General features: G+C 42.8%; 1 pseudogene; it reads left to right on the forward strand.

Annotated features, from left to right (window-relative positions):
• Nucleotides 1-1,001: 1,001 nt before the first annotated feature.
• On the forward strand, nt 1,002-1,798 carry LOC116909309 (annotated as a pseudogene).
• The last annotated feature ends 23,536 nt before the right edge of the window (nt 1,799-25,334 follow it).

A 25,334-nucleotide genomic window follows, 5' to 3' on the forward strand; every position in this document is an offset into this window, starting at 1 on the left:
GAGATTTGAGGAGAGGGGGCATTGAGCTCCCATTACTATACCCACTCCACTCTCTGAAGTTTAGAAACAAGGAGAGCTGACATCCCTCTCTCCTTTTGTGGACATTGTAGATCTTGCCTTGAATCTGGCTTGTTGAGGAAGAGAACCATAGTACACATGGGGAATAGGGGACAATTACCTAAAGTGTCTCTGGGCTGCTGTCAGAAAATGTGTGAAGGAGCAAGTTAGATGTCATTGAATCTGGTTTAACAGTATATCTTTCTCCGTATAATTAAGGAAGAATATTCATACCCACCACCTGTAGACTACGAGAGCATAAAGTGAAAAAGGAGCTGAGGTAAAAAGACTTAAAGTTTGGATTTAATCTCTTTGTGCTAAATCCATAGCAGAGACCGTAACCTTGATTCTTACAAACAGGCATGCAGAAGGACAAAGGTAAAATAAATATTTTGAGCTTCAGGAAGTTTGTTTAGAATATCAAGAAGGAAGAGGTTGAGTTTTATTTTGCAGACAGGAGATTACATAGAGGAATGTTGAAGAAGGGCTAAATCTTGTTCTGTAGAAAGGGAAGAGCATTATGTTTGGAGAGATACATTGTCAAAGCTTTCAAACCGTGGAACTGCATGTATGCCTCGGAAGTCTTGGGAGAGAGGTGGGTGATGACAAGCCATGGCCGTGACCTTGGAAATCATACAGCATCAGGAGCAGATGTCCAGGCTTGAGGACACCAGCCACACCTTACATCAGTCACCCCAACAGCTGTCTCTGCTCATGACAGGGAGGTAGGGACACACCCACACAGATCCACTTTCTATTGTTGAGATCATCCCCTAGATCAAAAGTGACTTGAACATCTTTTCCTCCCCTTCCCCATCCCCCTCTCCCTTTCCCATTCCCCTCCTCCTTGTCCCTGCCTCCTTCTTCAGGAAAACACCAAAAGGCGGATGACTCCAGTATAGCGGGAGGGTCCAGAGGACCAGGAGGGAGACCACAGTGGCTTCTGTGGAGGATTCCGCAACAGTCTTAGGGGCCACAGTCATGGACCAGGCCATGGCCATGGTCGAGGCCACGGGGCTTGTGGAGGTAAAGCTGAAGACAAGGAGTGGAACCCTGTCACAAAGCTAGGCCGCCTGGTTAAGGACATGAAGATCAAGTCCTTGGAGATCTACCTGTTCTCCCTGCCCATTAAGGAGTCTGAGATTACTGACTTTTTCCTGGTTGCATCGCTAAAGGATGAGGTTCTGAAAATCATGCCAGATCAGAAGCAGACTCGGGCGGCTGGCCAGCGGATCAGGTTTATGGCTTTTGTCGCTATTGGGGACTATAATGGCCACGTTGGTCTTGGTGTTAAGTGTTCCAAGGAGGTTGCCACTGCCATCCTAGGGGCCATCATCCTGGCCAAGCTTTCCATCGTCCCCATGCAGAGAGGCTACTGTGGGAACAAGATTGGCAAGCACCACACTGTGCCATGCAAGGTGACAGGCCGCTGTGGCTCTGTGCTGGCATTTCTCATTTCTGCCCCCAGAGGCACTGGCATTGTCTCTGCTCCAGTACCCAAGAAGCTACTAATGATGGCCGGTATGGATGACTACTACACCTCAGCCAGGGGCTGCACTGCCATGCCACCCCGGGCAATTGTGCCAAGGCCACCTTTGATGACATCTCCAAGACCCCTGACCTCTGGAAAGAGACTGTGTTCACCAAGTCACCTTATCAGGAATTCACTGACCATCTTGTGAAAAGCCACACTCGAGTCTCTGTTCAGAGGACCCAGGCTCCTGCTCTGGCTACCACATGAGGGTTTTTATACAAGAAAAATAAATGAATTAAGCCTGCTTTTTTAAAAAAGTGATTTGAAGAGAAAAGGGTTTGTTTCATTTTACAGCTTACAATCCACCATGAAGGGAAGTCGGAGCAGGAATTGGAGGCAGGAACTGATGCGGAAGCCATGAAGGGATGCTGCTTTCTGACTTTTCCCACATGTCTCGCTCAGTTTGCTTTCTTATAGAACCTAGGACCACCTGCCCATGGGTGGCCCCACCCACAACAGCTGACACTCCGACATTAATCATTAATTTTAAGAAATGCCCTACAAGCTTGTCTACAGACCAACCTGAGGGAGGGATCTTCTCAACTGAGGTTTCCTCTTCCCAGATGATCCCAGTTTGTGTCCAGTTGACCAAAACCTACCCAGCATAGTGCCTCAGCCTATGTCTATCTCATAAACTTGTGATTTTTTTTCCTACCTAGAAGGATGGCAAAGGATGAGGAGACTCTCTAAAATGAATGGAGAATTCATCTAAATGAAAATAAGTTTCGAACAGCAGTAAATGAATGGCCTTGAATCAGTAAGATTTGTTTTTTTATTGTTGCTGTTGTTACTATTATTATTATTATTATTATTATTATTATTATTATAAATATTAGTGAGCATAAGACTTTGATACTAAAATCAAGTATTTAATCAATGGAGCTTTGTCTTTCTAACCCTAATTCTTTTCTGTCTATGATATTATCCATAATTTTAAAGTATTTCTTTTACCATGTATTTATGTGTATGTATGCACATGTATACATGCATGCTAGTGCTGAAGGAGTCCAGAAGATAAACACGAGTTACAGGCATTTGTAAGCTTCTCAACATGGGCACTGGCAACTAAACTTGAGTCTTCCGAGAGAACAGCAAGTGCCCTAAACTGCTGAGCCATCCCTCCAGCCTCTGTTCGTATCTTGGTGCCACTGGTGGAAATAGACAGGGTCTGCGTGTATACATGGATCACAGCTCTGGGACGCTATGCCATTCTTGGGAAGGAAGAGAGTTGAAAAGACTGTGCAGAGTTGAGGCTATTCTTTGGAACTACAGGTTTGCATATATTATTTTTCTTTCTATTCTTCATGTTAACATTAGTTTAATGCCAGTTACTAATTACTGATAATTTAGATCTTGTGCCAAGCACTTCAGTTATTTTGTTTAGGGTACATCATATCTGGATGAAGCTGATGATATCTAAGGTTCTATGAATGAGAAAACTGAGGGTGGGAATAGTGGTGGAACTTAAACTCTTTCCTACTTAAGTCCTGTTTCATATATGAACCATTTTAATCAAATCTAACTGAAGAACATGTACACAGGATTGTCTGAAGGACCCTCCCTGGAGCCTTTTAATTGTTGGGAATTTAAAGTACTGACATTTACCTTGATTGCCCACCATCTCATTTTTTCCTGTGCTTGAGAGATTTCTATGTTGGGTTCAGATGGGAAAACTGTCTGTATTAGGTTTAGGTGAGCTCCAACAAACATTGCTTGTGATGCGTGGGCATTCGAGGGCAAAGTTCAGCACAGCATTCCACATTACCTGTTCTCCTATCACCTCACAGCTCAGCACTGAGACCCATGCAAAGCCTGAGGGCTAGCCATGGGGCTGTGCACCAGGTAAGGGCCTCACCTCTTCCTTATTCCTGTTTTACAGAACAAACATGAAGTGCTTTTTGCAAGTAGCAAATAAACAATATGAATCTGGAAATGTAATCTAACCTTAGCTGGGCCAAACATGCAAGGAGGTAATGGGAAATGCCAGCGAGCTGGCACCTGGAGACTCTGGGGCTAGTTGAGATCATTTGCAAACTCTCCCCTTGTGGAGAGCGTGACGTCCCAGCCTTGGCTAGGTCATTGCAAGGCAACTGAGTTTCACAGATTTGTTAGATAATATTGCCGTCTCTCCAAGTCTACAGGCTCTGCGGTTTCAAAGTCTTTCCGTTAAGAGAAATGATGGGTTCATATATAAAACATGAAGAAAGAAGGCATTATTCAACCTCCATTTCTATCCATTTCCTGCTACAAGAAAAGATAATGTGCGGCCTTAGGCAACATCTCTAACCCAGCTTTTGCTCATTCAGGTGATTTCAATTCAAGCAATGAGACCCATTCATTTCCCACTCCCGAACGTGCTCCGGAGAAACCCATTTACCCACATGCTTCTGCCTGCCAGGCTCAGTACAGGCAAGCAGTGGCATTTACTGATGACTGATGGCTGACATGGGCCTGATGGAGATTAATACATTCAAGACAGAAGTCATGGCCCCTCTCTTCTTTTCCCTCACAACCCAGGTGACTTGGTTTGGATATACACGCCCCAGAGGCTAGTGTATTTGAAATCCTGCTCCTCAGTTGACAGTGCTGTTTGGGAAAGTCGTTATGCCATTTAGAAGTGGACTCTGCAGGAAGAGCATCCTGAAGGGTGGGCCTTGAGGTATTTTAATAGTTGGACCTCACTGCCTGTTTGCTCTCTGCTTCCTGACTGCAGGCCTCATGTTCCGGTGGCTATGCCTTCCCACCACAATGAAACCAAAATAAACTCTTCTTTCTTGAGTGGTATTCGTTAGGTTGTCTTGTCACAGTTGTGAGAACAACAGCTAATGCTCCAGGTATCTCCGGTGGCTATCTCAGTGCCTCAGTTCATGCTTCACTCTGCTCTGCCCCAACAAAGGTTAAAAAGGACAGACTCCAGTGGGGTTGACAGAGCTCTGAGGAAACTGCTGGCTACGAGCTGCCACATCCACGTCTGCCTCGTGTTACTTGCACACCACACTTTAGCCACCCGAGCGCTGAGAACCAGGAGCAGGATAGAGACATACAATTGTGATGGTTCATTCAGTGGGGTCTTCCCTCTAAGGTGCAGATTGTTTATTTCTCAGGAACTTCATCTTAATAAGCATCTCTGCTGAACCTACCTGACGTGGTACTGTCACAGCTTGTAGGTAAGGTAGGAAGAACCTTCTCTTTGCATCTTGCCCATGGTCTGATCATTTGCATCTATGAAGCACCTGGCAGTTGGATATCAGAGAAAAAGTGCATAATTGTATGAATATGCAAACACATGAAAGTTATATACAACATAAGGTCAGAGCATTAAATGACGAGTTCCCTTTTCACTGGAAGAAGTGAAGTGGGAATGTAAGCAACTTTGGAAGAATTATGATTTCTTTTTTCCTCTGTTCTTTCTTTCTTTCTTTCTCTCTTTCTCTCTTATGTTTTGTTTGTTTGTTGATTGTTTAGACAAGTTCTCACTATGTAGCTCTATCTGGCCTTGCTACATAGACTAGGCTGGCCTGGAACTCAGAGTCCTGCATGCCTAGTACTCCATGCTCAAAAATAATGGCTTTTCCAAGTTGATGCCCTGTCTTTGGGTCTTTGGATATTTACCTCTTCTCTGCATGTGCCATGAACTCTTGGTTGTTCTTCCTGCAAGTCAGTCCTCCAGAGAGCAGGAATGTCAGGGAGGCTGGGGAACTTCAAAGGAAGCTCCCTTTCCTGGCTTAGAAGGGAGGAAAAGGGGAGAAAGTCAGATTGGAGGTGGGTGCAGGAGAATGTCCTTTTGTTTGAAACATCCGACTTTGAAGAAGTGTTATACTTTAGTGTGTCATATTTTTAAAACCCCAAACACTTATAATGAAGACCTCTGAAGCTACTAGCATCCTTTTCATAGTTGTAAAATCTTACATTTTTTTAAACGAGAACCATACATGTCAGGTATTCTCTGGAGTGTAAGAAATGCAGAGTTTAAACTACTTAGTTTTGCTTTGCAGGCGATCAGTGTTTCAAAAGACATGTAGGACTCCACACATAGAAGTGTTAGGAAACCCAAGGGAGCCCATGCTAAGAATTAGGCTAGTGGAAGCAGGATGCTCCCATGTTCAGGGAGGGAAACTTTTCTGAGTCCTAGAACACTCTCATTAATTTTGTTAAAAATACAGAACTAAAGATGTACTTTGAAGAACACATCGTTTTCTTTAAGGCACATTCTGTAGGTATACAGAAAATGAACTCACAGAATACTGCACATTCCCTAAAGTCATAATAGGAAAAACTATGAAAATGGAAAAATGGCTTATACCACTAAGTGGCCCAGTGATAACTTTTTAAAGCAAGAAAAGTCAGGAGGTAGAAGAGTACCTCCACAGTGTGGGTGTGGCTTATTTGTGGGCTGGTTTCTGTTCTTGAGTCTGTTGAATAGCTGCTCAGACAGAGTTATTAACTCAGAAATCAGGGCTGTTTTGACTGAATGTGCCAGACAGGCATAGTTAAAGCAAGATACCCAGCTCTTGGTTTAGGCAAAATACCAGCAGCCTTTCAAGTCTGTTCTATCTAAAGTGACAGAAAAGGGGCTTTTAGACTCAGAGTAGGAAGGGTGTGGGGGCACTGGGAGGATTATCACCCCCCTTCTCAGGTTTCAATGGCAGTAGCCACACCTCTTGTCCAGCATGTGTACTCCATGACATTTTTCCCAAAGCCACCTACTCATGAGAGCCTGCATTCCCAGCTGCTAACTAAACTGTATTCATGTCTCCTTTAACAGGCTTAAACCTCTGCCAGCACAGGTATGGAGTGCCTCCCTCCCTCTCTTAACATCCCTTGGTTCCTGACCAGCAGCAGTCAATGGTACCCAGCAGGGTCCCCAGTGTGGGAGCAGTTCATACAGAAGAACTAGCTGCCATCCAGATCAAAGAGATAAGCCACTTGTTTCCAAATGAATTATTGGCCCCAGTGGGTTGCAAGACACTCTCATTTTTCTTCTAGAAAACAACCTTGGAAAGGTGTGTGGAGGGGCAGAAGGGTATAGAAATTCAAGAGATCAGCATTTAGGTTGTCAGAGCTTCCCTGGGTAAGGTATCTGAGCCAAACTTGAATGGAATATCATCCAGACTTTCTCAATAAATCAATCTGTGGTTTAAAATGAAGGTGCATTAAGGTGAACTGGATACCCCATGTGGCTGGCTTTGGCTTTCTCCTGGTTTCTGTAATTTCCCCCAGTCTCACTCTTCATGCTGGGCTCCCTAGAGTGTTTATGGATAGCCCCTCTTAAGTTCTTCTTCCCTGAGCTTCTCATGTGTGTCTGTGACAGTGTGGCAGTGTGGCCCTTGCCCACTACAGCTGAGGATGCTGGGATGGATTTTCTTGCAGAACCCTGCTACTTTGCCCTGAAGGCTATTTCCTAGCTCAGCTCCAGCTGCAGGGCACCAAAGCAGCAGCCTCATTCTTTCACTGGCCCCCTGCATTGATTCTCAGCCTGTTTGCAAGGATGGTCTCTCAGAACTCTGCTTGGACACAGAGCACGGGAGCATGTGTTCACATCCCTAACACTGTTTCTATTTGAGCTTCTAAACACCTTGATAGTTATCCCAAATTACTCCTGTTTGTACGTTCAGTTCTTTTTTATTTCCAATGTGGTGCACAGCTTGCCTTCTGTCATATTGCCTTTCAAGAAGGTTGTTCTATCTCCTGGACCACTCTATCATTTGAATCTGGTTTGATTTCTCTATGATTGATGTTGGAAATTGATCTCCACTGTGAAGCATTAGTTGGATGGGATCTTCAATCCAACAGTAGTTCATACAATTAGCAAGCTGTGATTCCCATAGGCGAATCTGGTGGCTTTACTCGAAGAGGAGAGAGACCATCAGACACACATGCAGACTCCTTGTCTCTCATCTCTCTACCAGCGGGGCCATCACCAAAGGCAGCCTTGGCCAGAACCAAGAATCAAGAATCCCAGTGAACCTCTTTGCTTTGTGGCTTACTCAGTTGAGAGCATTGTGATATCAGCAGCAGAACATGGAACAAGACAAGATGATTTCAAGCAAGTTATGCTAAGACACACTCAAGTACCTGCCTTCGACTGCTTTTGCTTCCTTTGTTGCTGTGATAAAACACTGATAAAACCAACTTGGGGAGGAAAGGTTTGTTTCATCTCTGAACTCTCAACTCCACCACAGAGGAAAGACAAGGCAGGAACTGAAGCAATGGAGGAGCATTGCTTACCGGCTTTCTTACCATGGCTTGCTTACTTTGGTTTTCAATGCAATCTAGGACCACGTGTTCTGGGGCGGACTAAGCCCTCCCACATTACTCATTGATTAGAAAATGTAACACAGAATTGCCTACAGGCCAGTCTAATGGAGGTGCTTTTCTCAATTCAGGTTTCTTCACCCCAGAACACTCTACATATGTCAAGCTGACAAAAGAATTAACCAGCACAGTACCACAGCCAGGATGCTTGACTCTCTGCAAGACTCATGCTTCCCTCATGCATGCTTCTCCTCTTTATGGCCTCAGGTTTCTTGAATTCAGAGACTTTTCCCCAAGGGTAGAAGCTGGGAAATACTGTATCACAATCACCATCAAGTAAACCACGTTAACATTCTCTTCTCTTCTCTTCATGGTACTTCTCTGCTGGACCACAAAGCAGAGCATAGCCCTAGTTTTGATCACCATCAGCTCTCAACTCATATTTGTCTGAGACCAATGGAATTCTGAGTTCACTTCCAGAGCTTCATAGAACAACTGCAAATGAAACACACCATCAATTAGAGAGGGTCTCTGATTAGATGTGGTTAAACACATACCCAAAATTTGTTCCAATCAAGTATGGGGAGATATGTAGACATTGAAATAACTGCTTTGAAAGAAAAACAGGTTTTTTATGTATAGTCCATAGAAATAGGAGGCAGGGTTTATCACACGGGGCCATGCTTTGAGAGGATGTCAGGAGAATAGTTTAAGAGTAGGTGCTTGCATTGTGGTTTGCATGGAGGGGAATGATAACATCAGGTAAGAAGCATATAACTGATTAATTTGAACAAAACAATTAGTTTTGTAGACTCTAGAACATAGAAGCTGTCCCTTGTCTAATATTCCATATATGATATGACATTTGAATAAATAGAGAAGTTGGATAGTAGCTAGGTGGGCAAGCACTTGAAAGAGGAGGTGCTTGGAGTGTAAGCTATGAACTCGTTATGTTATTTGTGGAAGTCTGTTTGCAGATGCCCCATCTACTATCTTCAGGGTTTGCCCAGATCTCTGAAGAAACTCGTTCTAGGAACAGTAAGGCTTCAGATACCAGAACACCAGAATGGGGTTTTCCCCATTCACTATCAACTGTCAAATAATTTTAGTACAATTATGTTCTGTTGAAACAGCTCTATACTGTATGAGTTTAAGGTTCCAAGGGGGTCAAAACCTCCTTGCATATAATCATAGAATTCAGGAAGCAGAAGGATCACAGTCGGTTACAGCTCAGCCTGGGCTTCACAGTAACTTTGTAGTCAACTGAGGCTGTAAGGTGAAATTCTGTCTCAAATAAAATAAAATTACAGAGCTTACTGGAGAGATGATTCAGTAGTTAAGAGCACTTGTCACTCTTGCAGGGACCTGCATTCAGTTCCCAGCATCCATATAGTGATTCACAACCATCCTTAACTTTAATTCTAGAAGCCAAGATACCCTCTCTGACATTCTAGGGCACCAGACATACATATGTTATACATGAATACATTCATTTTCATACACATATGCAGTCAAAACATGCATACGCATAAAATAACTTAAAAATTTAAATAACAAAACAATAAGATCTAAGGAGAAGGCAAAGATTCAAAGAGCAGAGACCATCCCTAACCATCACAGAGCTTCAGGGCAGCTTAAATGGAGGGAAGACACTAGCAAAAGGTACCCAGGTAGTCAGTGTAAAGAGGAAAGATACAGTTCACATCACAGGATGTGCAAAGGAGGCTATAAAGCAGCATCCTTGCCTGTCTTGTCTGAACTGTAGGATATTAACTAGAAGTGGATGGCAAAAGGCAGACTTCAGTTAGCCACATCCTTCTCCAACTAGCAAGGTACCACTTGTCTCACCATATTTTGCTTTGCGGTGACTTTGGTATAGGGAGAACTCCGTTGTAATTCAACTGTAATCCATTGAACAACCAGCCTCTTAACTCAGTTTAGACCAAAGTCACAGATGTATTTGTCTGATTGATGGCAATTCTATTTCAATTGCTTGTTATTGTTGTGATTGACTTTACGTCATTGTCCTTTTAAAAGCAATACATCTTCTGTCATAGACTCTGGGAACAATGTAAAAACTCACCATAATTCTTGCACTTAACCCCTGGGAGTACCCCAGGATCAAGAATTGTCTCAAGGTTCATCCTCTTATTATCATATCCTTCTTTTACAAATCTCTTCGTTTCTGATATTATATATTGAGTTTTCTTAGTATTCCAAGCTTGTTCTCGTTGACGCTCTTCCTTTAAACTGCCAATTGAAACTTTGAGATGGAATCGACAGTGGTTGAGCAAAATTCTATGCACCAAAATTGTGGCAGTCAGCTTGTTGTCACCATAAAAAAAAGTGACCGAGATAAGTAACTTATAGAAAAAATTTATTTTGACTATCAGTTTCAAAGCTTTCAGTCCATGGTCAATTGGGCCTTCACTTCAAGACCAACAACAAGGCAATGACATCATGGGAGGAGTATGAAGCTGAGGAAAAGCATGTTACAAAAGGGGGTGGGGCTGGGCAAGAAGAACCACAGTCCTGAAATTCTCTTTAAGGACAATGAATGGCCTGATGACCTTCCACTAAACCTTGCATCCAAAAGGAGCTACCACTTCACAATTTCACAGCATTGGTGACCTTCACCTCTCAGAGACCCTATGGGCATTTAGAGAACATTCAATGGAAATCCTGTAATTTCCCTAACACTCATGAACTGCCAGGACTTGTACAGCTTCAGAGATTGACCTGACTGGGACAATCAAGGAATGAAGAAAAGACAGACACATGCTCAGAAAAACTTGAAAAAGGTGGCATCGTCATGCTGGTTAATAAAAGGTTGAGCTCCAGCCAGTGTGCTGCCATGTGCTGGGACTCGTGGCTTTTGGGTTTGGACTTCCTCAGCAGGGTTAATCTGTGTCTCTGGTGGCAGAGAGAACAAGTGGGGAGGAACAAATGGATTCAGAGGAGAGAAGAAGAAAGCGAACAGAGAGACTTTCAAGGTTTTTAGCATTCATAGGTCTCTTGGAGGGTAGCAAAATAAGAAATGCCTGGGTGTATTCCTGTGTGCCTGTGAGGAATGCCTAGGTATCTAAGGACTTTTCTCTGAACACTGTGTTCCCATCATGGTAGTGTGAAAAGACTCCTGTCTTCTGGTCACCTTCTACCCTATGCTGTGTTTAGCACTAGTAACTCATTTGCACCCACACTCTTTTAAAGATCTGAGCACAGGAAACACAGTAAAGGTCACAGAAATCGCATTTAATGATATTTCCAATTTTCAAATGAGCTTTTTAACTTGATAGCAAAGATTTTATGCAAGAAAATAAGAGAAGATGTCCTTGATTCCCTAGCCATAAAAGCCCTCTTCAGATATTTTTATATGTAAACATGCATTAGTAAATATTAGGCTGTGCAACTTCTAGTCTGCCATGTTGATGGATTGTTTTATGTGCTTTCCACTGTTTGCCTGTATGTAGGCATAGATGTAGGCATAGATGTAGACCATAGACTGTTACTATGAAATAATAAGAATGTTTCAAGTGATGTGACTGCTAAAATGGCCAGAAAGTGGGTGCCTAGGGCAGTGGTTCTCAGCCAGTTTATGTTTTGCTCCCCAGGGGACATCTGTGGGTATGTTTCCAAACACTGTCAGTTGTCACATCAGACTTGAACTGCTAGTGGGTACCTGAAAAACAGAAGTCAGGTATGCTGTTAAACAAGCTGCAAGGATGGCCGTCGTGCAAAGGTCCCCAAGTGCCAACAGTGTCAAGATTGACAATCTCTTTGGGTGCAGGAAGATTGGCACACTGTTGCTTGAACGAAGCTTGTAAAGCTATCATATGTAAGCATCTAATTTAGTCCTGGGTCAGAAGCAAGCCTAAACCAAGCATCTGGGTGTTTCTAGATTCTGTTTACTTACAGTATTGTAAGGGAGTGCCAGACCAAGCCTTGACAAAGAACATTTTGTGTATGAGAAGCAAAACATGCCTAGGAACCAAGGTAGGAGAAGCTCAAGGGTTACTGTGCTGCTCTGGGTTAGCAGCAGAACCTGCGGGGTTAAGGCACAAAGTGGATTCTGGGATTGAGAAGGAGATAAGAGCTCAGTGTCAGTGACCCGAATTCTGTGACCTTTTGTTACCTCTTGGAGGAAACTAAAGGACTGAGCAGCCTAACCTATTTCTTTCCTCTGTAAAAGTGTCTTGTGGGCCAAAACCAGCTAAAGCCCAGGGGTCTGGAGTCTGCTGGGACTATGCTCGCTGCTCAGCATCCTCTTGGAAGAAGGCAGGATGAGGGGGAGTGGAAGTGGACAGGGATGGGGTGGAGGGAAGTAAAGGCATCAACAGTATCTGTGCAAAATAACTCATCTTAAACAAAAGTTGCTAAGTTTCCGAAGGGAGCCCTAAATTAAGGGCTCTGGACTTTCCGAGGTATGGGGGTGGAGGTTCTTTCTAGTGTGAACAAGCTCCTGGAAAACTTAGTAAAGCATGTGACATTTGAGAAAATGGCCTCAGGGATTGAGCAGAGTAACCCACACACCAGCCTCTTTCCCTTTAAAAAGGTCACTTTATTCTCACATGTGCAGGACGAGGAAGGTGTAGTTCACACACCTCCCAGGACTCCACCACCACCACTCTCCTTCCCACAGCTCCAGCTCTGGCCTCTGACCATTCTCCTGAGAGGAAATTTCTATTCGGGATGCTTTTCTTCTTCTGCATGGACACCCACAGAAAGGCAAATTGGGCAGAACCAAGTTTCTTCATTATACATATGCTTGTCAGTCCTTTTGGTCTTCCTAGCTACCTCTGTTTCTATCCACCTGTCTCTCTCTTTGTTGTCTGCCTGTCTATCTGTCTGTCATCTACCTAACTCTACATCTATTTTAGCACTGCCTGCCTTCTGCTTGTCTCCTGTATTGGCTACTTTTCTGTTCCCGTGATAAAACACTATGACCAAAGCAACTTAGAGAAAAAGAGTTTATTTCACATTATCGTTCCAGAGATAGCATTCTTAACAGAGAAGTCTGGCACGGTGGGAAGCATGGCACCAAGCATGGTGGCTGGAGCAGTAGGCTGAGAGCTCACAGCTTGAACAACAAGCAGGAAACAGCGTGTGAACTGGGAATGGTGAATGGTTGGGTATTTAAACTGAAAGTTGACACACTTCCTCCAAACAGACCATTCCTCCCAGCATCTCCCAAACAGCACCACTACCTGGGAACCAAGCATTTGATCTCTAAAGACTGTGGGGGACATTTTCGATCTAAAACCACCACACTTCCCTATCATCCAGTCAGCCATCTTCTTAGTTATCCCTTCATCCGTTTTTCTGTGTTTTCAGCTTAATGCTTCTGTGAGACTGTAGTCAGCCGAGGGCACTGTACTAAAAGAGCAGACACCTAAAACTCTGTAACTGACATGCCTTTGCTGCAGCCGCCAGGGAAAGCATATTCAACATAGAGCTTATGGGAAATGCCCTCCAGGCTCTAGGCTAGTCCCCAGTCCTCTCCTGACTTCAAATTCATTCCTTATCAAAAAGCCATTCCTTATACCCTCCCTCCTATACCCTTCAACTCATTAAAGAAGGCCTTGCTGTCCTTCCTACAGAGACCGATCTCAGTGCAATCAGCACCTCCCTTCCTGCAACCCCTCCACCCTGTTATTTATGATAATATCCCACGGAGGGCAGTGGTAAGGTTAGCATCTCATGTCTCACTCAGCCTCTGGGGTTTAGGAGGATGCTCTTCATTTCTCTCTTGCAAGTCTCCACTTTGCAAGGTGTTGTATACAATCCTTGTAGTGTATTGATTACTCGCTGGAGAGCCAGGAGATTCGTTATGAACACACACACACACCCCTCCCAAGGACTAATATTAATTATCAGAGATATTACATTCTACACCCATAAAAATAGAAGAGGAGGATTTCCTTAATGTGCCCATAGTTTTCAGTGCCTCCCATCTGTGTGTAATTAACACTTCATATAATGTATCTTTGAACAGTTCAAGAGCCCTCCCCCTTTCTGAGGGAGACCCCTAGGGTCTGTTGGAAATAAGAAATGGGCCCATTTTCCAGCTTTATGCCTCTTAAGAACTGCTCTCATGACTACACAAAGGCCTAACAGAGGCTTTGTAATTACTTCTTGAAAGCGCTAGATTAAATTCTTAGCCAAGGGCTGTTCTCTTCCCCGGAGTCAGAAGGGAAAGGATAGTTTTGTTTTACTAGTAATGTAAGATTTTAAATTGAGAGACTGGAGCCACAGAGGGAGGATCAACACTCGAGGTGGAGAGAATAATGTGAGGGTGGAGATCATGGACGCAATCTAAACAAACCCTGTCTAAAAGTGGGAAAGTGAGTAACGGCAAGTGGGGGGTGGGGAATCAAATGAAAGGAGATGCATAATCGGTTCCTTTGGAATGGTTTTGCATTAAAAAAAAACTATGCATAGGTGATTTAAAAGACAAACGTCACTAGAACAGAAACATAAAGCCATCTTGGTTTTTGAGTTTCTGCTATTACTTTGTCAGCTACCCACAGCTACCTATAGTTTCTTCATGATAGCTAGGTGAACTCCAGGACTCCACGCTCATTCTTACTTTTTTGATCCATATAGCCTCTTTCCCTTAGATACAGTCCTATGCTAAATTTTCAGCCATGTTATATTTTGGCATAATTCAAAGGAGGTGAATATGGTGCATACCATGATGTCAATAAAATTTAAAAAATATTATTTCAATTTTAGTAGTCATATACAAAAGACTCACTGAGTCCATTCCGATGAAAATCTTTAAAGATGCACTATTTTAATACTCACACCTATTTCTGAGTATACAAAAATCATCAAACTGTACATTTTGAGTTATATATGATATATGAAGTATACTTCAATAGAACATTTTGGAAAAATCAACTTGACTGACTTTTATAACCAGTTTTCTGTCTAGGACCATTCTGATTTGAACTCCTAAGGAAAAGTGGTATTCTAGAAACTGTGGATCCACAGAACAGAAATAATGAAAAGATTGACTTCCGAAGGCTGATGGGAAAGACCAGGAAGGCTTGGTCCTGGCCACAGTTGTTCCCCAATTTCAGAACAAGAACAAGCATTGGGTTAGATGACATGCTCAAATGAAGTTGACCTTTATTCTGATCTCCCTTGATCATAAAGCCAGCACTGTCAAATGGCCTCTTCATCTCTGCCTGAAGCAGTACCAACTATGTCCAACAGCTATGCCTGGAATGGAAGACAGACTCAAGGACTGAACAATCTTATGGAGTAAAGCACTCAGGTGAGACTGTGCCTCAAGTAAAACAGAGAGATCATGTGTGTACCCAGAGTTGACTCTTCAGAGCAGAGGCCTGCTGAGGGATGAGCTTAAGTATGCAGTACAGGATCAGAAAACCAGCCAGAATCAAAAGTGCCTCCAGAAAAGTGAATTTATCACAGCGTTTATTGGATTACCTAGATATCTTCTTGGGAGCATCTTTCTTTTCCCTTGTTGATGACAGAAATGGGCAGTGTTAGCAATGTTCTCCACAAACAGTTCAGGAATGCTCCAGAAGCTTAATTTGACCCAGGACTTTAAAAGGGCCTTCTGCCATCCCTTCTACCAGTAGACTAGAGCTTCATCCACCACATACACTCACTAGACAGACACTCCTCTAAGTTCTGTGTGAACCACAGATTCAAATCCAAAGTCATTGTCTGGAATCTCAGGAAGAGGCAGGTGTCTAGCCAACTCACACAGTTCCTACAACTATGGTCTTTCTTCCCCAGCCTTGCGGTCTACCTGAACCTAAGAATGAGCTCTACCACCTATCTCTTCTTGGCCTCCATTGTTTATTTTAGATGCCTAACTTCCTCTTCTAGCGCTTCTCGGCCTTTTGACTAAGATCAAGTGTAAAGTTCCTCTTCTGTTATGGAAGCTCTCTCTATCCTAATATGAAGGACAGGTTTGGGGCTACTAGTTTGGAATACAGAGGTGGTGAATACCATGCTTATATTGGGACTCAATGGAGGGAGGGGAACAGCATGTGTCTCATTAATTTCTGTCCATTTTCATCTCTCCTATAATACTGAGTAGCTAAAAGGTATGATTCTTTCTGTGTGTTAAGTTTCCAGACTGTGGTGTGTTCTCTCTCTCTCTCTCTCTCTCTCTCTCTCTCTCTCTCTCTCTCTCTCTCTCTCCTTTATTAATTTCTTCTTTCTTCTGCCCTCTCTGCATTTTTCTCTCCACACCCCTCTCCCTCTCTCTGCTGCCCTCTCTCTCTCTCTCTCTCTCTCTCTTTGAGACAGGTCCTCTCTATGTAGCTCTGGCTGTCCTAGAACACACTATGTAGACCAGGCAAGCCTCAAACTCAGAAAGCTTCACTGGCCTCTGCCTTTCAAGTTCTAGGATTAAAGGCATGCACTACTATGGCTGGCTAGTATGCCAGTTATTTAACAGTGGGTATTTACTAGTGTTTCTAACAGGGGTGACCCCACTCTAAATTACTCTGGATTCATGATACAGTACTTTAGGACCCATGAAAGCTATCTGTCCATCCCATCTTGCCTTGGGATCCTGTTGACAGGGAGAGGCCCAATGAACTGATGTAGTTTCCTGATAATCAGACACTGTTCATGCTAGAGTTAAATCTCTTAATGGCTCTCTCCCTTCATACTGAGGAGAAAAGAGATGTGCTTTTTGTGAACATGACATTCCTCTAAAATGCCACCTCCTCTCTCTCTTTTATGTTAGAGCAGTGTGTGGGGAGTAGGTAGGTAGTGCTAGCTTTGCTGAGTGTCATCCTGCTCATACGCCGAAGGAAGGGAAATGACACCAAAGCCAGTGATTCCCTCAAGCGAGAAGGCGGGTGTTTGCAATGTTTAGTCTCCATTGTCAGCTCCTAGCATACACCACTAGTTGACCTGTGAGGAGACAGTGAGGGTTTTGACCCAATGGTTGGTTTAACCTTTGTAGAAAGGATCTCTCATAAGCAATACCTGTTAATAAAAAAAAAAAAAAAACCAACCAAACAAACAAAACAAAACAACCCTATAGCCAATGAACTGAGGCAGGAAATAGGAGGTGGGACAGTGATAGGAGAAGAGGATTCTGGGAGAAAGTGAGAGAATAAAAGGAGATGCAGGGAGAAATTTGACCAAGACCCTGAAGGAGATGCTGAGGATGACATGAGGGAAGAAGCAGGCCAGGACTGAAGGAGAGGTAACTAACCAAGTAGTAGACATAGAATAGTTTTAGTGGGTTAAATAAGTTACCAGCTAGTCAAGGAATGAGCCAAAGCCTATGGCCTAGGCATTTAGTAACAAATAATTAGTCTCAAAGTTGTCCTTCCAAGAGTGGGGAAGAAAGGAAACCAGGTTTTACAGCCATCATCATCATCATCATCATCATCATCATCATCATCATCATCATCATCAATTGATGAATTGAGAGTCTAAATAGGTCATTAAGAGGCCCTGGAACTTCTAGCCTATTTGGAGCAAATGGAACACTGATGTCATCATCCAGGATGCCATGTCTTGTGCTATCTCCTCTCTGGCTGCTCACTGAGCTGTTCTGTTCTGCCATGCTCCCTATTGTATCAACTGGTGCCCTGCTTTCTTGTTTCTTTGAGATATTTTGTCACAGCACAGAAAGAGGACTTTTCTCCTTCATTGTAGATATAAGTAGCAATCACAGACAGAGGATCCCTACAAGTCCATCTGTGTGGCCAAACTCCCAGCAAGATGTTATAAGGAGGTGACACCTCTTGGGAGAGAATTAGAGTTAGATGAGCCAATGGGAGTGGGGCACCTATGATGGATTTGTGTCCTTGTAAGAATAAGAGAAGCCACAACATGGTCTTCTTCCCCCACCTCTTACTTTTCTCTCATGTCACAGAGTTGGGGGGAGAAATCCATAAGACAGGAGACAAAGAAGGTTTTCATTAAGAACCGAGTTTGCCATTGGCAGGCACTATGATTTCAGAAACCTGGGCATCTGCTGTGGGAGCCAGGCAGCATGATGCATTTTGCTACAGTGGTTGAGAGTGAGGTGGATCATTACTAGTTCTAGCTTTGGCCTTTAATGATTAGCAATATTTAATTACCACAGTGTCCACCTTCCAAAGGTAGTCAGATTGCTTCTCAGGCTTCTCAGACTTTGACTCAGATTCTGACTGTGCTCTTCTGCTCTCATTGAATATGGAAAGGGCCTCACTTAAATGCCTGACGAACTCAAATCAGGTCTAAAATGGCTCCGGTGACTGCAAACTGGGTTTAGCTTTCAATGTTGGTAGAGAGGTAGTTCCTAGTGTTTTCAAGGAAGAAGCACCCAGTATTTTTCTGTTCCACAGAAATGAAGCACAAGGACTGAGGCCTAGAAATATCAACAAGGAGAAGTAGAGAAACAGAGCCTGACTCTAGTACACTTACATGATTAGCGGAACAAGCAAAAACTATAACATTCGTGAAAGTGCCCATGATGGAAAGCTGAACCAGATTCTTCAAGAGGTGAAAACCAAGATGGGACTAAAGGCATAGGAACTTTTGGGAGAAATACCTGGGCAAAATAACAATAGCAACAACAACAACAACAATGAAGGAGCCAGACAAGCTAGGAGAAACATCGGACCATGAAATAGGTTTGACCTTGAATAGAGGAGAGAGGAAGAGAAGGTTTGGTGGAAACGTCTCAGACTTTCTTGTAATCTTTAATTGTTTTGGAAATCTTGGGGTGTCTGAGGAAAGGCTGGTCACCTAAGGTAGCCTTGCTAGGAAGGAATTCTTCCTGATGTCTCTGATATAGTTGAGTGTATATACTCTTGAGTAGTCAGCCTGGCCTCCATATGCTCAGATCTTAGAGCTCAGCAGTGGACCACCAACCATTGTTCTTCTTGGAGGACTATAAAGTACAGTGATTCTCAACCTTCATAATGCTGCAACCCTTTAACACATTTCCTCGTGTTGTGGTGATTCCAACCATAAAATTATAATGTCATTGCTACTTCATAACTGTATTTTTGCCACTGCTATGAGTAGTAATATAAACATTTGGTATGGAGAATTTCTGATATTCAACCCCAAAGGGATGTTAACCTGCAGGTTGAGGGCCGCTAGAAAAGCCCTGTCTATGGCCCTGCACACATATTAAATGCAAATGATCTTTTTCATTGATAAAAATCTTTTGGTGTTTCTTTTCCAGGAAACTTCTTCACAGAACAATATAGAAGCCACAAAAGAAAGTATAAGAAAGTTTGGTGGTTTTAAAAATGATTCTTTATTCTGGACCAAAAATAGCACAGAACAGCCTGACCACCTATCGCAGAACTTATCAGCATTCACTGGTTCTTTAAAAAAAAAAAAAAGAACTCTGCACCTACCTGATAAAAGATGAAAGTTGCTACTACGAATGGTATTTCAAGGAATATTCTATAGGACCTGAAGCCAATTCCAAGAATCAAGCCCACATATTCTGAGCAGCAAGAACATTATAGGAGTTAAGTGTGTGGCTTTCCAAGGTGACTTCATTCCCATTGGGTACAGAATTCCAGGAGGAATATTAAGAATTAAAATCATCTCCAGCTTCAACGTCTCTTCCCTGTATGCGCACAAGCAGATGGCTATGTGGGATGATTATTCACGTTGAAGCTGTCGGGAAAGCCCTTCCAAGACTCTGTACCTCCTTTTAAATTTGTACTTTTCTATAGTATTTATCAAAAGTGGGTTTCAAATTTTATTAACACACTCCTTGGGGTCTCTAAAACCTTCTTCCCTCAGAAGGGTGTGTAGTTGTGTGTGCACATCTCAGTGTGCTGAATACTCACGGTGCTCTCTTCCCGTGCTCAGGCCTAGGTGCATATGTTTCTCCATATGGGCAAAGCTTTGCTGCACTTGTTGTTTGAAATGTCTTTGAATTGCTGAATAAAAAGAAGTTAAAGGGCGTGTCTGCAGGAAAAAAAAAAAAAAGACCAGGCCAGAGAAGACTCTGAGCCAGAGGGTAGGACGGAGGGGGTGGACAATTTTCCCACTTCCTTCCTGGGAACTCCATCTTGGAAGTTTCTTGTAGAAGTGGGGGTTGGAGTGGGGGAGAACTTTCTTCATACCACTAGAGGGCATCAGTATGCAGACAATGGTGAATCAGACAGGGTGTTGAATTAACTCCAGGGAGTAAGAAAGGTGACCCATATTCCTGTAGCCTCTAACTCCTGTTTTTCTGGGGCAATATATCCTACTGCTGCCAGAATGCTTCTTCCCGGCTCCAAATCACGCTAGCATTTCCTCCCAGCATCACAGCTCCCTAGGACGCTCTGTCCATTCTTCTTCCAAAGTATTTGCTGGGGAGACCATTGGATCTATAAATGAAGGTCGGATAACCTCATTGTCCTGGGGAGCATAGACACCCAAAGACCTTGGGGGAAATACTGAACTGACTCGGGAGTCTTGCACTTGGGCTCTGGGTCTGTGATGCTGAGAAAGTGACTTTACCTTCCTGAATTTGGGCATCTTTATTTTTAAAACAGGAGAGAGGCTCCTGTAACTTCTACAAGTCTGTAAGAACAGATACGGCTCTCATTGAACACCCTCAGAGCAAGAGTCAAGTTCTTACTTGTGATTGTAAGCAATAAAAAAGCTTGGTTAAAAGCTTTCATTCTAAAGTTCTAAAAAACCCAAAGAAAATGTATAAACTCCTGGGAATGAAGCCACAAATGAAGGTCTTATTTAGCTTTTTAGTGCAGTGTGTAAGGAGCTTTGAAGTCATCTCTCCCACCCACACCAGGAGGAACAGCTGACCAAACTAAAAACCAACAACTCTTCTCAGATCATCAGAACGTTGTTGTCTCACAGGTGAAGAGACAAATAGGGAGATGCAGTGAGCAGTCTTTACTGGGGCAAAGCAGTGAGAATCAGTACACCCTGATTCTCACACAGTACACCCTGCCTGGCTTACAATAAAAATGTGACAAGATTAAGAGCCTAGAGGCATAGCTCGGGGTAGGACGCTTGCCTAGTCTGTATGATGTCCTGAGTTTAATTCCTAGTACTTCAGTTGGAAAAAGAAAATTCAAGTCTTACTGAAAAACAAAAACAGCATTTCAAGAAAAAGGGCAAGCCTCAGAATCAAACATGGCAGACAAACTGGACTTAGACTGGGGATTTAAAACGACTGTGATTAACATGCTAAGGGCTCTAATGAAGAAGCACACAGCATGAAAGAACAGATGGGTCTTCAAAGAGATGAAAACTCCAGGAAAATCAAAAGTAAAACCAGAATAGCATAATAATAGTCGTTAGGAACTTAGAAGAGGAGAAACGAATGAATGAACCTGAAGAAATGTTACTGAAAACTTCCACAAGTTAAATGCAATGAGAAATAAAGAATGAAGACAAATAGAATCGCCAAGCTCCATGGGATGATGATAAGAACGGTGCATGGGTGCAGTGAGACAACCAAACCTCATTAAGAAGATCGGTTCTACCTGCCTGCTGACCACGCAGCCCATACTCACATTGGACATAGCACCTCTTACAAATGATTTCCACTTAAAAAAAATGAAAGACTTTATAGGGGTCAGGTGAGACTCTGAGGTGGGAAAAATGGGGGTTACCTGATAGACATCACTTACATGGGTTTGAAATTACCTCTACTATCTCATGTTCTCTGACAGTGGACTGTATCCCCAAACCAAATCCAATCTGTGGCCAGTGACCTCAGAGCTATTTCTTTGAGGTATCGTCTCTAGTGGAATTTGATTTTAAGCAAGAAACACAGTGGATGGGTTTGGAGTGGATCATGAAGAGGCTCCCCTGTCTATCCAAAGAAACAGTCCAGAGGCACCCTCTGCTTCTTTCCCTCTTGGTGGTTCTTTGCTTCAATTATCATTTTTATTGTAAATGTCCTAAGTAGTATTCAGAGCTTGCTGCATTTCCATCCTCAGCCTTGACCCTCACCCTCTGCCATTCACATCCTTCTTATGAATCACCAGCAGGAGTTTTCTTCAGTGTGACTTTCAGGGTCATTCTTAACTTCATGGAATGGCCCACCTCACCCCTCTGCCCCTCTTGTTTTCATACCAGGAGCCAAGTTCCTACAACACTGATCTGTTTGTATTTCCTCTTGCTCTGACTTTATGCATTCTTCTCTATGATGGTGTCCCAGCTTTTGGACAGAACAGTCAACACAATGCTTACCCATCACCACCAACCACTAGGACATCTTCCTTAGAAATTAATACAGATTGTTGTGTCTCCAGTATTTTACCCATTGCACATTCCCTGGGCATTCCCCTGCCCATATCCTTCTGGGACCACAGCACTTCCTCTGATTGGCTTCAGATGCCCAGAAAGCAGGACAGTGGTTCTTTCTAGAATTCACTGAGCAATACCGTCCTGCCATCTAGGACAGACATGGAGCAGGCTTGGTTATGTGGACAGAAGTATAGTCACTGGCCTCATAGCCACGGATTCTGTATCTGTAAAATCAACCAACTGCATGATAAAAATACTTGAAGAAAAATCATATTTGCGTTGAATGTGAACAGATTTTTTGGTTTTTGTCATGATTCTCTAAATACCACCTGAATCTTGTATATAGCAACTCTACTTTATTATGGGCCATGAGTAATCTAGACAGACTTTTAAGCATACAGGAGTATATATGTAGGTTTGTGAGAATATTACAGTATTTTATATTTTGGTATTTGTGGGAAGATCCAGGTGACAATCCCCACTGAAAACAAATATAGGAGTGAATAAATAAGTTGATAAGGTGGAAAATCTCAAAAAGTACGTTGTGAGCTACAAAGAGATTTGCATTAAATACGTAAGACTCATACAAGCTCAAAACAAACAAGACTCCCCAGCATGGAGCACGGTGTGGGCATGAAGGCCCACCCCCTAGCTAAGGAACTATTGGTAATTGATAACCACCAGAAGGGTTGGTTCTATTTAAGAGTGTGAACTCTGACAGGTCTAATAAATTGCACTGATGGCCACACACCTAAGTATATACATAGTACGAGCTAGACTGAATGGAGTTTTGATATGAGCCCCCCAACACATATACAGCAGAGAATTGCCAGGTCTGGACTCAGTCAGAGAAGATGTACTGTTGTTGTAAAAATATAAAAAATAAAAAAAAGTATGGTTGTCTTTTATCCCCACTTGGTCTGGCACCACAGTGCCCCAAGATATCTGCTGGATATCTTGCCAGAAGTACACATTCCCATTCCGTGGTGGCCTAGACCAGCTGCCCCACACTCCATTACACTTAAATCTTGTCTTGAAAGAACACACAACACAATAACCTTAGATCCAATTGATAAGATATAATTGCCCACCTAAACATACAAAGCCCAGTACCATCCATCCCTTAAGAACATTAATAACAACCTGTAATACAGAGTGGAATCTTAACATCACCTACCATGGCTTCTCTCCCTCTCCCTCCTCTCTTCTCCTTTCCATTCCAGTCTCCTCCTCTTCCTTCAAACTTCTCTCCCACCCATCCTTCCTCTCATCCAATGACAGGTCTTCTTCTATCCTGTACCTGCCCCTCACTTGTATTTTACAAATTCAATGGGGAGAAGGTTCTGGTGAAGTCACCTGAGTCCTGAGTACGAGACTAGGTAGCAGTCCTTGAGGCAGCAGAATTAGGATCAAAATACAGATAACTCCAGGGCAAACCACAAAAAATGTACCTAACCCTCAAGAGACTGGAGGCCCTGGGGAGTGGGGAGGTTTGGTGGGGTGGGAGGTGGGGGTGTGGGGTGGAGATATCCTTGTGGAAACAGGGCGGGGAGAGGTGTGGGATGAGGAACAGTCAGAGGGTGGACTGGAAGGGAGATAAAATCTGGACTTTGAAAAAAAGATTAAATAACATTCAAAAAAATAAAATCAGGACACAAAGTTGGTTGGGTATGAAATTGGAGGATCTGAGATGAACTGGAGAAAAGGTGACTGTGATTTAATTACAATGTACAAAAGTCTCAAAGAATTAGTAAAAATATATAAAACATAAGTTGTGAAAAGAAAGTGCACGTAGACCCTAACAGAAGAGAAAGACACGGAAAGGAGGCAGACAGCACAAGCCATACTTTGTTTTAAATGTGCAAACTGGATTTGCGATTCGGTTCTGGTTCTCATAATTAAGGACATATATTTCAAGAAATTGTTTCTAAAAGGCATTTTAAAAGAAAATTAGTGATAAAAATCAGTAAGACTAAAAAGATGACATGCCCCTCAATATGCTAAATGCTTTTATCAAACGTCCAAAAGCAAATAAAATATAAAAGATAGAAAAGTACAAAAAGATAACAGAAAAAAGATCAGACGTAATGTTCCTGTTAGTAAAGCAAACACCCTGCTTCCTTAGGAAAAGGCAGAATTTCAGATTAGGTCAGACTGTAAACAAATGTGTGTGTCCTATTCTAAAATCTATGTCACGACACAGAAATATCTAAGGAGATTAAGAGATTAAGAGAAAAGTAGAGGCAAAGATGCAGCAGAAGTGATCAGAGGGAAACTATAAAATATGGAGATTCTATTAAGAGAGTGCAATGCTAAATCTAAAGTTAAAAACATCATATGAGCCGAAAGTCTGTTTCCTCAACACAGAACAATGTCAAGGCTATGTTGGTTGCTCTTCAGAACCTGATAGTAAGGTGCTGTGGCTGAAGACAGTATTTACTTGTGACATTAAACAGAGAAACTGAACTGGTGCGTAATGAGAAGCTTCACCCCCTATTGACTAATGTTCACGGCACTTGAAGGCATTTTGCACAGTACCAGAGGAGAAAGACAATAGTTAATCTCTCCCAGACACACCCTGTGACCTACAACAGTGACCTGCTTACAAAACGGGCTGGTACAATAGTACTACAAATGTTAAGAGAAAAATCAAATACTTTCTAATAGAATGCTAGCTCACTTCAGTAGACGGAATCTATGCCAGTCATTGTTAAAGTGGCCAAGAACCTAAGACTGAATAGGCCTCGGGCCCATAGGAAAACCCAAAACTTTTATTCTGCTGAAGAAATACAGCAATAAAATGACTGAAAATGACATATTGCTTACAGTGAGACTTTCTTGGACCCACCAGCAGTATGAAAAAAAGCACAGAGGCTTTTTAATGTTTTAAAGTTTAGGCATTTTAGCTAGGGCTGTCTCCCAGTCAACTATCTAGCTTAACCTTAAGTTGTGCTAGGAGTAATCCTGGCACAATGTCCTGCCATGTGGCAAGCTCTACCTCTCTGTTCTGGTCTGGTCATTCACCTCCATGCCTGCTGCACATCTCCTGCATCTCATTATCTCATTTCTTCTCCTTCTCCTTCTCCTTCTCCTTCTCCTTCTCCTTCTCCTTCTCCTTCTCCTTCTCCTTCTCCTTCTCCTTCTCCTTCTCCTTCTCCTTCTTCTTCTTCTGCTGCTGCTGCTGCTGCTTCTTCTTCTTCTTCTTCTTCTTCTTCTTCTTCTTCTTCTTCTTCTTCTTCTTCTTCTTCTTCTTCTTCTTCTTCTT

This window comes from Rattus rattus, chromosome 9 (genome assembly GCF_011064425.1).
Source record: "Rattus rattus isolate New Zealand chromosome 9, Rrattus_CSIRO_v1, whole genome shotgun sequence".
NCBI classification, from domain to species: Eukaryota; Metazoa; Chordata; class Mammalia; order Rodentia; family Muridae; genus Rattus; species Rattus rattus.